Consider the following 15031-nt stretch of genomic DNA (forward strand, 5'->3'; position numbering starts at 1 on the left):
CAGCCTTGCTTCCTGGGATGTGGTGGGGAATTCCGGTCCCCAAAGCCGTTTGACTTTTTAGAGTTGGTTCGCTCTGTGTTCCTTCTAGCAAGACAGCCGTGCGCACAGGTCAACCGAGTTGTTGTTCTCTGTGGGATGCTGGTTCCTGTAGCTTGCCCTCTGCCAACTCCGGACTTGGCTGCACCCGGCGGCTGCCAGCTTCCTTGCAGGGGAGCCGACTACGTGATTCTGCAGTCCCCAACAAGGTGGCATCACCCCGTGTCCACCACCCTCTTGTTTCCGGGCCACTGAGCACTTGGCCTGCTGCCGACCTCTGCAAGATGATGCCCTGGGCTTCAACCGCGTGGGGGGCTGCCGAGTGTGCCAGCACTGTCCAGTTTCCCGGGGCTTGGCCTGGGTTACCCCACAGATCCCCCTCCCCACACCCTCCCCTGTTTTCTCCTGGTTTCACATGCAATCTGCTTGGTCCTGCCTGTTTGGGGGTTTGCTTTAGCTTCCTGCCCGTGGGCTGGTTCGGTGTTTCCCACTGGCTGGTTTTCCTTTGCCAAAACCTGGGGGAAAGGCATTGGAAAGCCAGGCCCCTGAATAACTGCTACCACTGGTGGATTCAAAGGCTTTTCAGCGCCAACGCCTCCGGCCCCTGGGACATGCGCGTTCATGGTACAGCTCGGGTGTCAAAGTATGTATCCAGCCAAGGATCCCAATTTCCCTAGAATGTTCCCTGAGCCGATTGACAGGTCTCTCCTGCGGTTCTTACCAGCGTTGTGGCGAGGCCGCTCATGCCAGGGGTCGCCTTTGAAGGCTATTGGAAGGCCACTCCCCGCAGTGGTCTTGCCTTCAGAGGTCCGGGGAATTACTCATGCCAGCTACTGACTCCGTTGGCCCGGTATGGTCACCCAAGCTGGTGGTCTGCGCTTGATGTCTACAAAACAGTCGGGGCCCAGTTTCGGGGCAGAGGCTGGACGCCCCGCCCCCCCAAACTGTGCCTCTGGCAGGGGCACCTGCACGAGGCCCCAGTTCCAGGGCCCCTAGCGGCGCACGCTGGAAGTGTAGTTAGGACCCTGAGGCATCGAGGTCTCCTGACTTGTCTGTTGGTTGTCTTTTCTAGATGGGCCTTGGCGGTTCGGTGCCCTACATTGTGTCCTGTCTAACTGGGATACCTGCAGACGCTGGGGAAACAGAAGTTCATCTCAGTCTGCGACCCCATCTGGCCAGTACATGCTCAGTGATGGGGCATCCTGGCCCAAGCAGGGCACACTTTCCCTTCCGACCCTGATTCAGCTGGAAGGGGTCTGCACAAGGAAAGGACAGTGGGAGGAACCCCTTCTCGTAAAGCCTCTTTCCTCTTGGGAAGCAGTACCACCTTTGTTCCTAGTGTACCCTCCCCCGAGGGGCCATGGAACTGAAGGCCACTCTACTCCAAGCTCAGCTGCAGCACAGTCAGACCCTGAACCTGTACAGCAGCGGTTCTTAACCTGTGGGTCGCAACCCCTTTGGGGGGGGGTGTCAAAAGACCCTTTCACAGGTGGTCGCCCGATTCACAACAGTAGCACAATTACAGCTATGAAGTAATAACAAGAATAAGTTTATAGTTAGGGGGTCAGCACAACACGAGGAACGGTATTAAAGGAAGGTTGAGAACCACTGCTCTATAGGCTGGGGAAACAGGTGACCCAGCCAAAGTTCCACCCTTAATAGAGACAGCTGGGTACAGACTATGACAGACTTTGAGAAAGAACGAGTGCTAAAAGCTGCTAGGAAACGTGTAGAAAGTTTACGTGTGATGAATGATCAGTGAGTGCCCAATAGGAGAAACAGCTGTGCTACTCCTGACCCTGGTTGGGATTGTAATTGTGCCACCGGGCAAAGTTTGCCCTATCAGAAACAGACCTCCCCAAGGTCCATGCTATCAGTGCAAACAAACTGGCCACTGACAGTGCTTTGCCCTACAGGGAAACTCAAGAGGAGAGGGACCTGTCTTCACCTGGTACCTGGACGAAGCAACCCAGCCACATGGGCCCAGCAGCAAAGGATTGCTGTCCCTGGCCTGGAACCCTGGTTGTGCATGATATTGGAGATTGGGTCAATACATTCTCTCTTAGTTAGTGCTATCTATTAAATATCTACGAAGACATGAACTAGGGGTGCTCCAATTCAGGTCCTCTGAGCCAGGAGGGCATTACACCTGGCTGTGGCAAACTAGACACAGGCTCATGAGCCCACCCAGGTGGGCTTAATTCAGCCAAAGAACTACCATGGCAGCAGGAAGGTGGGCCCTTTTACCCTGCTTCTGTGCCTGCTTGGCCGTGCTGCGGTCTCTCTGGCCTCAGGTCAACACATGTGGGTGTGCAGTGAAATGACGCTGCCCAGGTTCCGTTGTGAGCCCCAGTGTGGCTTCCGCGTGGTTTGGCGTGCTTCCCTGAAATAGTATGTACTCTTTTGAGACTGTAAAACTGGAAACTTCTCCCGTCCTTTATAAAAACCCACTTGGATTACAAAGCTGGCTTTGGCATGAATTGTTTCCCATGCAAAGGCAAGAAGCAAGGTATTACCCACCTGAGAGACCTAACATTTACATGAAGATTTACAGTCTTGGAAAACCTATGGAGGCAGTTTGTACTCTGTCTGGTAGAGTGGCTATGAGTTGGGATTGACTTGATGGCAATAGGTTTGAATTGTTTGGGCTTAAGGACCCTAGTGGGGCAGTGGTTACGTTATTCTCTGCTAACTTGGACCTACCAGCCACTCCATTGGAGAAAGCTGTGGCAGTTTGCTTCTGCAAAGTTCACAGCTTTGGCAACCCTACTACAGAATTCCTCTCCAACCTCTAGGGTTGTTAATGATTTGGAAACGACTCATTGGTAATGGGCTGATCATGCTTAGGAATATGATGTGGTATACTTATGGGTAAGGCATTGATGAAATGTGAGCCAGAATATGTTTCTAAAAACTATTTTCAAGATTACTTTAAAATATGACCTGTTATCTGTAGCTTAATAAAATGACAGAGGTCATTAAAAAATGGACAGCATACATCCTTAGTGAAGAATTTCACTAAATCTTTGATATCATGAGTCATCAGGAAAATGCAAATAAAACCATAAGGACACGTTCACCAGAATGCAGAAATGTTTAAAACCAGCCAAAGCATGTATTGGTAAGGATGTGCAAGAAGTGTATTTCTTACGTATGAAATGTGAAATGGCACTGTCATTTGGGAAAATAGTTATGTTTTCCTATAAAATTGAACACACATTGCCCTATAAATTCACTTCTAGGTACAAAAATGAATATTCATCCAAAGACTTGAAGGAGAATGTCCAAAGCATCTTTATTCACAATTGTCCCACATCAAGTCACAACCTACAGGAGGATGGATAAACCAATTGTAGTCTGATTATACAATGGAACGCTACTCAGCAATCAAAAGGAAATGTACTACTGATCTTGTGGATACAACTGTCCCCAGAAGGTATGTGTTGTAAATCTCAACCATGTTCTCATTTGGAAATAGAACTACGTTAACAGGGCAGTCTCAGAGTAAGGTGTGTTTAAGGCATTCTCATTTGCAATATAAAAGAGCATAGTAAGCAGGCATGCAGAGACTGGGGAACATAGATTTTTAGGCCACAGGAAGATGGCCAGAGCATGAAAGAACAAAAGCTGAAAAGAGTCAAGGACCTCCCCCAAACACTGAGAGAAACCTGAGGGGATTTGGTTGCAGAGACCTTTGGGCACAGAGCTGAATTTAGTAGAAAAAATTCAGTAAGGTGTCTGTGCACCCAGTTAGCGGGGTCTGTGCTTTTGCAGAAGCAGAAGCAAGTGCTGGAAGGGTTTTGTGCTGTTGCAAGAATAGGGATTTTTTTTTAGCTTCTGTTGGGCTATTCCATGGGTAGGAGTGGTGAGTTTGGTTTATTCTGAATCCATGAACAAACTGGATTTGTATGTCTCATCTTTTTGATGGTATACATGAATCTCTGGCTGCTTCAGGCTGAGTTGGGGAATTTTCATTATTGGAAGCAGGAGAGGTACTAAGTGGCAAGTACTGGACTTTAGAATTGAGTAGAAGAATTCGAGAGGCTAAAGCAGTGGTGCCTGCCTTGAAACGGTTAGTTATGAAAGAGGAGAGGACTTGTATTGGAGAGGGTGACTGTTAATAGTCTAAAGAAGGTTATCAGGGGGTTGAGCCAATACTGTCTGTTCTCCCCACTCACCTTACCCGCCATTGAAGATAATTCATGACGAGTTCTTGTGTTCCTGCAGGGTTATTCTTGAAGTTGGGCAATTGCTTCTCGTGCAAGCCCTGTCTTGTTATAGAAGCAGCAGGTTTCCTGCAAAAAATAACAAATACCCCCTTTTCCTAGAGTGGAGATCTAACTCTCTTTGGTTTTAGAGAACTATTGCGACTAAGGAGTCAACTCGGTCTTTCTTATATGTTAGTTGATCAGATATGGCACCTAATACCTTTCATGTGCCTCCTGCCAGCAAGACTTTAATAAAGTCTTTGTTCTGAACTCAACTCCATTCTTCCAAATTCCCTCTTAAAAGCCTTCTAGAGCTAACGATCTGAATTCAGACCTCTAACTTCTTAATCTGTGAGGAAATAAATTTCTGTTTCTTAAAGTCCCTCACATGAGATATTTTTGTTAAAGCAGTACTGGATAACTAAGATGGATACACACAAAACAAGGATGAATACTAACGATACTTTCAGAATGAAAGAAGTCAGAAACAAAAGAGTACATCCTATATGATTGTATTTACATTCTACAATAGACCAAATCAATCGAAGATACTGGCAGGTAGAGACTGGCAGAGAAGGCCCATGAAGAAACTTTCTGGGGAGAAGGAAATATTCTATATTGTGATAATGGATTGTGTTACATATATATATCTGTCAAAATGGTGTGGCTAAAATGTGTGTATTTTGATGCATAATTATATGTAAATTTTACCAAAATATAATTATAATGAAATTATAATAACTGTTTGTGTGTGTGTATGAGAGAGAAAGAGAGAGAGAGAGGCACTGAGGATAGTTGAAATAAAAATGAAATATGAATGTTAATTATTCAAGTTGGATGCTGGATACATGGAGGGCTACTATACCGCTTTATTTTGAATATGCTTGAAAATTTCAAGAATGAAGAGCTTTAAAGATGATGGGCTCCAACAAAATAGAGTTGCATAAGCACTTCTAGTTTGGAGCTATGCTCCAGCCTCAAATGGGGTTTCAGTGGGTACTGTAATTTTTCTGAGTTCCGTCTTCTCATTTTATAAGGGTTGATAGGATTAGGTTATTTCTAAGGTTCCTTGGCTCTACTTGCTATGCTACTTTGAAATATTCCCTTGTGATGAATTTTATTTCAGAAGTTATGAAGGCTTTGTTGATTGACTGCCAGGGAAAGTAAGGGCTCAGATGGCTAATAGGCCACAATGTTTGGCAGCACTTCAGGAGTTGTCTCTTCTTTGGAAGAACACTCATCTTCATCTGTATCCATGTGTGGTTCCAAAGCAAGGGAACGGGGTACAGTGTGCTTGTTGGAATAATACAAAATTTTGCTGAAGATCCTTCAACAACATTTGAGGCAGCACATCAATTGTTTATATCATAACAAACTATGGATAACATTGAGAAATATAGGAATTCCACTCCACCTCATTGCAGAACCTGGACATGCGTCAAGAGACAGTTTTTCAAACAGAACAAGGAAATAGTGGGTGGTTTAAATTTGGAAAGGTGTTTGTCAGGGTTGTATCCTTCCACCATCTTTTTTTTTTTTAATCATTGTATTAGGGGCTCATACAACTCTGATCACAATCCATACATACATCAATTGTGTAAAGCACATTTGTACATTCATTGCCCTCATCACTCTCAAAACATTTGCTCTCCACCTAAGCCCCTGGCATCAGATCCTCATTTCCCCCTCCCTCCTCGCTTCCCCCTCCCTCATGAACCTTTGATAATTTATAAATTATTATTTTGTCATATCTTGCACTGTCTGACGTCTCCCTTCACCCATTTTTCTGTTGCTCGTCCCCCAGGGAGGAGGTTATATGTAGATCCTTGTAATTGGTTCCCCCTTTCCAACCTACCCTCCCTCCACCCAGTATTGCCACTCACTCCACTGGTCCTCAAGGGATCATCTGCCCTGGATTCCCTGTGTTTCTAGTTCCTATCTGTACCAGTGTACATCCTCTGGTCTAGCCAGACTTGCAAGGTCGAATTCGAGTCATGATCGTGGGGGTGGGGTGGGGGAGAAAGCATTTAGGAACTAGAGGAAAGTTGTATGTTTCACCGTAGCTGTATCACACCCTGACTGGCTCGTCTCCTCCCAGAGACCCTTCTATAAGGGGATATCCAGTGGCCTACAAATGGGCTTTGGGTCTCCACCATCTTATTCAATGTGCATGCTGAGCAGAGAGAGAGTGTGTTCTGCCTCCAGGGAGGAACAGAGGGAGTTTCCAGAATCCTTATGATTAGGCCACGCCCACAAGGAGACATCTTCAGGCTGTGAATTACAGGCTAGACTCCACCCCTTCGTTCCTTTATCAAGTTGACATGAAATTGTATAACTACCACACTGAATATTTGCTCAGCATGCATATTGAATAAGATGTTGTAGTGGAATTCCCGTTTTTCTCGGTGTTATCTATAGTTTGTTATGATATACACAAGTAAATGCCTTTGCATTTGCCTCTTTTGTATTCTGTACCTTTTTATTCTTGGCTTTCAGCCAAGTTCCATCTGACACCGGCAAGGGGATATCATTGCTGGTGATAGCCCCTTTTCCATGTCCTCTGTGAAATCTGGCGTGAATTTCTGGTGCTTCTCTGATGATGTGCTGCCTCAAATGTTGTTGAGTGATCTTCAGCAAAATTTTACTTCATGTGATATTAATTGTATTGTTTAATAATGTCCATATTCTGTTTAGTCACCTTTCTTTGGAACGGACACAAATATGGATTTCTTCCAGCCAGTTGACCAGGTAGTTGACTTCCAAATTTCCTGGCATAAATGGGAGCATGTGCCCAGTGTTTCATAAGCTTGTTGAAACATTTCAACTGGTATACCAGCGATTCTTGGAGCCGTATTTTTCTCTAATGTGTTCGGTGCAGTCTGGACTTCTTCATTCAGTATGATAAAGTTTTGATCATATGCTGCCTCTTGAAATGGTTAAATGTCGACCAGTTCTTTTTAGTTCAGTGATGCTGTGTACTCCTTCCATCAACTTTTGATGCTACTTCATCATTCAACATTTTGCCTATGGAATGCTTCAATATTTCAACTAGAGCATTGACTTTTTTTATGAGTTCTTTTAGCTTTGATATATGTTGACTGTCTTTTTACACCATGTCTTTGCATATTTCATTTTAATACTTTACTATACCATCTCAAGTTGTCCTTTGAAGTTTTCTGTTCAGCTTTCTTCATAATTTCTTCAATTTTCTTTAGCTACTCTATGATTAAGAGCAAGCTTTGGAGTCTTATGTCATCCACTTTTACATTTTCTTTCTTTTTTTTTTTTTTGGTCTTTTTAAGGGCCTTTTATTATGTTCATGTATGATGCTCTTGATATTGTCCCATAGCCCTTGTCATGTCTTCTGTCCTTAATATCGAATACCTCAAATATTGAAATGCAGGTAGGATATACTCAAGGTCATATTTTGTCTCTGACTAGTAATGCTTAGGATATTGATCTTTATGCATTCCATTTCATTTTTTATAGCTTAATTTTCCTAGATGAATACTTCATACAATCAAGGTTCCAATTATTAATGAATACATGCAACACTTTCTTCTCCTTTTGAGGAGTGCCCCATCAGCAAATGAAGGTCCCCCAAAGCTTTAATCTACGCACATTATTATGGTCGACCGTATTTTGAGGAAGCAATTCCTCCTCAGTTATATTCTGAGTGCCTTCTCATCTAAAGGGCTCATCTTCTGTTACTACAGCTGACGATGTTCCACTGCTATTCATAAGATTTTCCATGATTAATCCCCCAGAAGTAGAAAGGCAGTTCTCCCTAGTCTGTTTTCGTCTAGAAGCTCCACTGAAACCTGTTCACCACAAATGATCGTATTGCTATGTGAAGTGCTGGCAACATAGCTTCCAACAACACATCAACAAGCAAGCCACCACAGTCTGACTCATTGACCGACAAGTGGTCAACCAAACTATTGTTTGGTTTCCAAACAGAAGTTTACAAGCTTGGCTAGTCAAAAATGCCTGCCTTGCATCTTAATCTAAGGACTATCCACATAGGATCCAACTGACAACAGCAAATGGAAAGATTAGGTCGGCAGCTTAGGGACAGTGAGTTTATGCTAAGGGGGCAGGAACAACTCAGCAAAATTTGTAATCAGTGTTGCTAAATGGCAGAAATAGAATTGGTTGAATTGCTTAGTGTTTTACTTTGTATATTCTCAACCACAGCAAAATAAATACATATTTTTATAAAAACAAAACAAAACAAAATTGACGCCTGTGGCTGCCAAACTCAGGACAGTATTAGAGAATGGTATCCTTGTGGGAAATGAAGAGTTTGGAACAATATGAGGTGTGGGCTCTTACCTAATGTTAAATGATTCTGTTATAAAATAAGGGAATAGATTTGCCACCTGCTCTACACAGAACCTTAAGAAAAACTAAAGAGTTTTCCTTATCTGTTAGATAAAAAATAAATAAGAGAAAAAGCAATCACAAAAGGCCCTTAGAGTTCAGAATTATCTTTTATTATTATTATTATTTCTCGTGTGACACCTTGCAACACATTGTCATCATCATCATCATCATCTTGGTGACTATCGATTTAATCATTATAGTTTTCATTTATCAATCACATCTGTAGTTTTGCATTGATGATTACTTTTAGTCTTATAAACAGGTAAATGCATCATAGATGATGAAACTGAAGTTTAGAAAGGTATCATGTTTACCTCAAATTAAAAAAATAAGATGTTGTGCAGTCAACTTTGACTTATAGGGACCCTACGTGAATCAAAGTAGAACTGTGCTCCAGAGGATTTCAGGGGCTGGTTTGCTAGAAGTTGATCAGCAGGACTTTAAGGTGTCAATATGTGGTTGAGATGGTTAAGGTTGTGTGCCAACTTGGCTGAGTCATGAATCTCAGTGGCTTGCCAGTGGCAATGTAGTCAACCCATGAAGAGATCTGATATAATGTAATCACATCCATGATGAGATCTACTGTGCACAGGTATGACCTACTTCCAATATATATGGAAATTATGACAAAGCTCTCCTGCTTTTTATTGTATATGTGTTTGTGTGTTACTCACTGCCATTGCTAACTCATAGTGACCCTATAGGACAGGGTAGAACTGTTCCTGAAGTTTCTGAGAATGTAACTCTTTACAGAAATAGAAATCCCTATCTTTCTTTATCAGAGTGCTGGTGATTTTGAACTGCTGACCTTATGGTTAGCAGCCCCATGCACAACCACTATGCCAGCAGGACTCCTTCTTATTTTTTACTGGACCTAGAGCCTGCAAAAGGCTAATCGTTATCAGTGTCAAGTTCTTTGGACTTGAGCCAGCAGAATGTCACATTGCCTGCTGATCCTAGGAGTCATTAACTTCTGTGGACTGTAAGTATGCAGTCTGCCATCTGACCTATAAAACTTGATTCATTAGCTACTGCAGCTACTTGAGTCAGGACAAGCTTCCAGCCTGACATCTATCTGACCTGTGGGCTTAGAACTTTCCAGACTGTACAACCATATAAGCCATTTCCTTGAGATAAATCTCTTTTTATGTTGTTCTTAAATTTTATCCAGTCAGGGCTGATTCATAGTAATCCTATCATCAACAGAATGAAACATTACCCTGTACCACCCCATCTTCATAATCATTGTTCTGTTTGAGTCCATCTTGTCAAGGGTCTCCTTCCCTTTTATCTGACCCTCTACTTTACCAAGCATGATGTCCTTTTACAGTGACTGGTCTCTCTTGATAACAGGTTCAAAGTACTGGAAGTCAACTCTCATCATCCTTGCTTCTAAAGAACATTCTGGCAATATTTCTCTCAAGACAGATTTGTTTGTTCTGTTAGCACTACATGATATGATCAATGTTCTTTGCCAACACTATAATTCAAGTACATCAATTCTTATCCAGTCTTTGATATTTGTTGCTTATCTTTCACATGCACATGCGGTGATTAAAAATATCATAGTTTGGGTCAAGCGCACCTTAGTCCTCAAAATGACATCTTTGCTCCTCAACACTTTAAAGAGGTCTCGTGCAGCAGATTTTCATAATGCAATGTGTCATTTGATTTCTTGACTGCTGTTTAAATGATCATTGCTTGTGAATACAAATAAAAATGAAAACCTCGACATCAATCTTTTTTGGTTATGATGATGTCTATCGGTCCAGTTGTATTTCTGTCTTCTTTACATTGCGTTCTAATCCACAATGAAGGCTGTAGTCTTTCATCTTCAAGTTCTCTTGGGTTTCAGCAAGCATGGTTGTGTCATTTGCATGTTGCAGGTTGTTAATGAGGCTTCCTCCAATCCTGATACCACGCTCTTCTTCATATATTCCAGCTTCTTTGATTGTTTGCTCAACATGTGTATTGAATCAGTGTGGTGAAAGGATATACCCCTGACAGCACCTTTCTTGCTTTGCAGCAATGCAGTGACTGCTTTTTGGTCTATGTACAGGTTCTTTCTGAGCAGAATTAAGTGTTCTGGAATTCTTGTTATCCGTAGTTTGTCATGATCCAAACAGTTGAATGCCTTTGAATAATCAATAAAACATAGGTAAACATATGTTTGGCATTCTCTGATTGCCCTCAAGATCCATCTGATTTCAGCAATTTCCCTCTTTCCATGTGCTCTTCCGAATCCACTTTGAATTTCCAGCAGCTCCTGTCAATATACTGCCGCAACGATTGTTGAATGATTTCCAGCAAGAGTTTACTTGTATGTGATAATAAGGATATTATTAGATAATGTCCACATTCTGTTGGTTCATTCTTTGGAATGAATACAAATAATGGATCTCTTTCAGTCAGTTGCCCATGTAACTCTCTTCCAAATTTCTTGGCATGGATGAGTGAGTGCTTCCAGTACTGACTTAGTTTGTTGAAACATTTCAATTGACATTCCTTCAATTGATGTTCCATCAATTCCTGAAGTCTTGTTTTTCCCTAATGCCTTCCATGCAGCTTGAACTTCTTCCTTAAATATCACAGATTTTAAAACAATCATGTGCTTCCTCTTTAAATGGCTGGAAGTAGACTAGTTCTTTTGGGTAAAGTGACTGTGTATTCTACTAATCTTTTGATATTTTCATAGAGTCCTTGAATATTGCAACTTGATATGGATATTTTTCTTTAGTTCTTCCAGCTTGAGAAATGCTGAACATGTTTTGCCCTTTTGTTTTTCTTATTCCACGTGTTTGCACTTTTCATTATAATACCGTGTTTAATACCTTATAATACTTTGTCCTCTCAAGCTGCCTTTGAAATATTCTGTTCACTTTTTAAATTTCATCATGTATTCCATTTGCTTCAGCTACTCTATGATTAAGAGCAGGTTTCAGTGTCTCTTGACATCCACTTTCATATCTTCTTTTTTTCCTTTATAGATGTTTGATGTCCCTGATGTGATCCCTCAATTCCTCTGGTCTTTGGTTTTTAGTGTCCAGTGAGCCAAAGCTGCTTTTGAAATGATCTCTAAATTCAGATAGTATATACTGAAGGGTGTACTTTGGCTCTTGTGAGCTTGTTTTAATTTTCTTCAGCTTCAACTTGAATTTGCTTATGAGCAATTGATGGTCTGTCCCACACCAGCCCCTGGACTTATTTTGGCTCATGATATTGAGCTTCTCCATGGTTTCTTCCCACAGATGTAGTCACTTTGATTCACTTATGTTTCATCTGGCATTGTCCATGTATATAATCACTGTCTATATTGTTGCAAAAAAGGTATTGCAATAAAGAAGTCATTGGTCTTGCAAAATTCGATCATGCTGTGGCAGTTACATAATCTGGTGTCAATTTGAGATTATTGAGAGTGAAGGGGTGGAGTCTAGCCTGTCAATCAGGTCGCAGCTTGATGACCTCATTTGGAGGTGCAACATAGATAAATAGCTCACTGGAGGCCAGACACACTCTCAGCTTTACATTCCTGTTGACAAGCCACATAGGTCTATGCTGATAGCCAGAGCCCTGGAGCTGGAGGAGCCACCCTGCCAGCACTGAGATGCTTCTACTGCCACTGGATCCACAAGACTTTCCACCAACTGGCCTGTGAACTTCCTGCATTCAGCATCCTTGCATGTGTTGCTTGAGTCTCTAGAGGAATTTATAGACTGGTATCGGATATATGGGCTAATATCAGACTTACAGACTTGATCTGGACTGGGCTAGGATGCTTTCTCAATATACAATTGTTCTATGATATAAAGCTCCCCCTTACACATATATGAGTGTCCTGGATTTGTTTCTCCAGTCAACCCAGACTAACACACACACCATCTCCAGCTTTGTTTCTCTGGCCAAGATCATCTTTTCCCATGGCTGATGCTTCATTCTTCTTTCAAAGTTTTCATTCCAATTGCCAATAATTATCAATGCATCTTGATCGCACATTTGATCAACTTCAGACTGAAGAAGTCATTAGTATACTTTAATCTCTTGATCATTGACAGTAGGGGTTGGGTGTGTACATTTGAATAATCGTCTTATTAACTAGTCTTCCTTGTAGTCATGTAGATATCCTATTACATGCAACACTGGCCTTCAAGATAGATCTTGAAAGCTTCTTGATGATGAATGTGATGCCATTCCTCTTCAGTTTGTCATTCCCAACATGGTAGACCATAGTAGATTTATCTTCAAGAAATGGCTCACAGTTTGTCAGCTTCTCTAGCTATCTATATACATATTTAAGCTTCCCTTTGCTTCTCTAGAGAACCCAGCCTCTAAAGACAGTGAGTTTGCACTGCCACTCTTTCGATTTGTTTATGCCATCCAGGTACTCTTCCTCCCCAAACAGACCTAGTAAACAGGAGAGCTGGACAGCAACATTGATTCACTTTTTCCGCAGTCTATGCCATCTCCCTACTGTAGCATAGTGCATCTTAAGCCTGCCTCCATCCTGTATGTGTAGAAGTTTGGTGAGTATTTTTGAGTGAATTCGAGCCTGAAGGTTTTAATTTCCCAAGATTACATCAACACTATATTGATTCTAAAGATCCCAGTTAACATTAACCTGTTTTTATTAATAGTAAAGGCCAATCAGATCCATAAAAAAATAAATTACAAGGCATTTAAAAATAAATGCTTTTTTCCCATGCAGCGATTTGGAAACAATAGAAAATAAGAGAGCTTGCCACACCACCCAGAAAAGGCTGTTCTGGGCTCTATTTAAGGAAACGATAGCAATAAGTTTATAAGGATGAATTAAGCCCATAATTTGTATCAAACATTGTTTCGATCAATGTAGAGTTTACTCTGCACAGACAAACTTTGATCCAAAGTCCTAAATTATTCATCAGTACTGCGAATAATTCGTTGAATTCCTAAATTTAGACTGCTGTGCATTTAATTGTCTTGTAAACAAAGTTCAAGTAGGTTGACTCTCATCCTGATCCTTGACCTACCATGCTGTGGCTATTCTACCAATAGCAAGTCTCTTCTTCCTCATTTCTGATTCCATGTTTTCCTTTCATTTTAAATGAACCATTCTTTGAGTGAACACTACTGGCATGGTCAGTGAATCTTTGGCATCATTTAGATGCCAAAGGCTTTTCAGAGACCTCCACAAATGATGTCAGCCGTGCTATCTTCCACTGACAGTGCACTTGCCCCCACCTCATCACTCCTTGCGTTTTTAATAGTTCTTCAGATTCTCCTTGGGTTTATAAGTGGTAATTTTTTTCTTTGTTAGTGAGGGCTAAAAACCACACAGGTGAGTGGCATGGGAGGCGGGAAGAGGCAGAACAATGGGGATAATGCGCTGGTTTTGCTTCACTGACAGCCACGGGCACTTCTCACAGCACATCTTCTTATGAGTATACAGAAAAGGATACTAGGATTCCTTTCGATTTTTATTTTCTCACGTCTATTTCGTCTGTAAGTTTCAGAGCCTTACATAAATAACTGTCCAAGGGCAGATTGGAATGGAGCAGCAGATAACATTGGACACCAAGTGAGGTATTCAGAGCCTGAAGAATTCCATGCTGCCTTGGACAGAGATATTATTTGGGACATGAGCAGATAAACGGGCTGAAGGTTTTAGCTGTGGTGTTGCAGTAAGATTGCAGGTATAGAGTCATGACACCAACCGTGACAATTCTGCCATATGGGGAAATATCACTGGACTAGGACTCAGGAAATCAATTGCTGTCTAGTCTATTCTGACTCACTGGGGATCCCACGGGAGTCAGGGCAAAGCTGAGTTTTCTACAGTAGATCAGGCCTTTCTTTGAGTTGCCTTTGAGTGGATTCGAACTATCAACTTTTTAGTTGGCGGCTAAATAAACCTGGAGTTCAAATTCTGGATCTACTCCTAACTGGTTAGATTGAACAGCTACGTTTTCTGATCTGCTTTTCCTATCTGGAAAAATGAGGACACAAATGGAATTAGGAGCCTGGCTTCTCAAATTATCTAGGTAAAGGACTAAGTGTTTTATAACCAGTTTATCACCAATTGATAGCTTTTGTTAAAAACAATAAGAATTAATTACTAAAAATATAGCATGTGTTTGAATGCTGACCATGTCAAATTTCAATAAAAGCCCCTAGTTCCCAGCTGTGTATGCTGTACCTATTTCATTATGGATTATATGGAGCAGAATGAGGTATCATGATTAAAGAAAGGTTTATTGACAGTCTGCAATATGCAGATGACCTCTAACCTTGCTTGCTGAAAGTGAGGAAAACTTGAAGCTGATGAAGAGCAATGTAAAGAAAACCAAAATCCTCACAGCTGGACTAGTAGGTAACATCATGATCAATGGAGAAAGAATCGAAGTTATCAAGGATTTCATCTTGCT

Source organism: Echinops telfairi, unplaced genomic scaffold (genome assembly GCF_000313985.2).
Source record: "Echinops telfairi isolate 266 unplaced genomic scaffold, ASM31398v2 ScPeMD7_53;HRSCAF=182, whole genome shotgun sequence".
NCBI classification, from domain to species: Eukaryota; Metazoa; Chordata; class Mammalia; order Afrosoricida; family Tenrecidae; genus Echinops; species Echinops telfairi.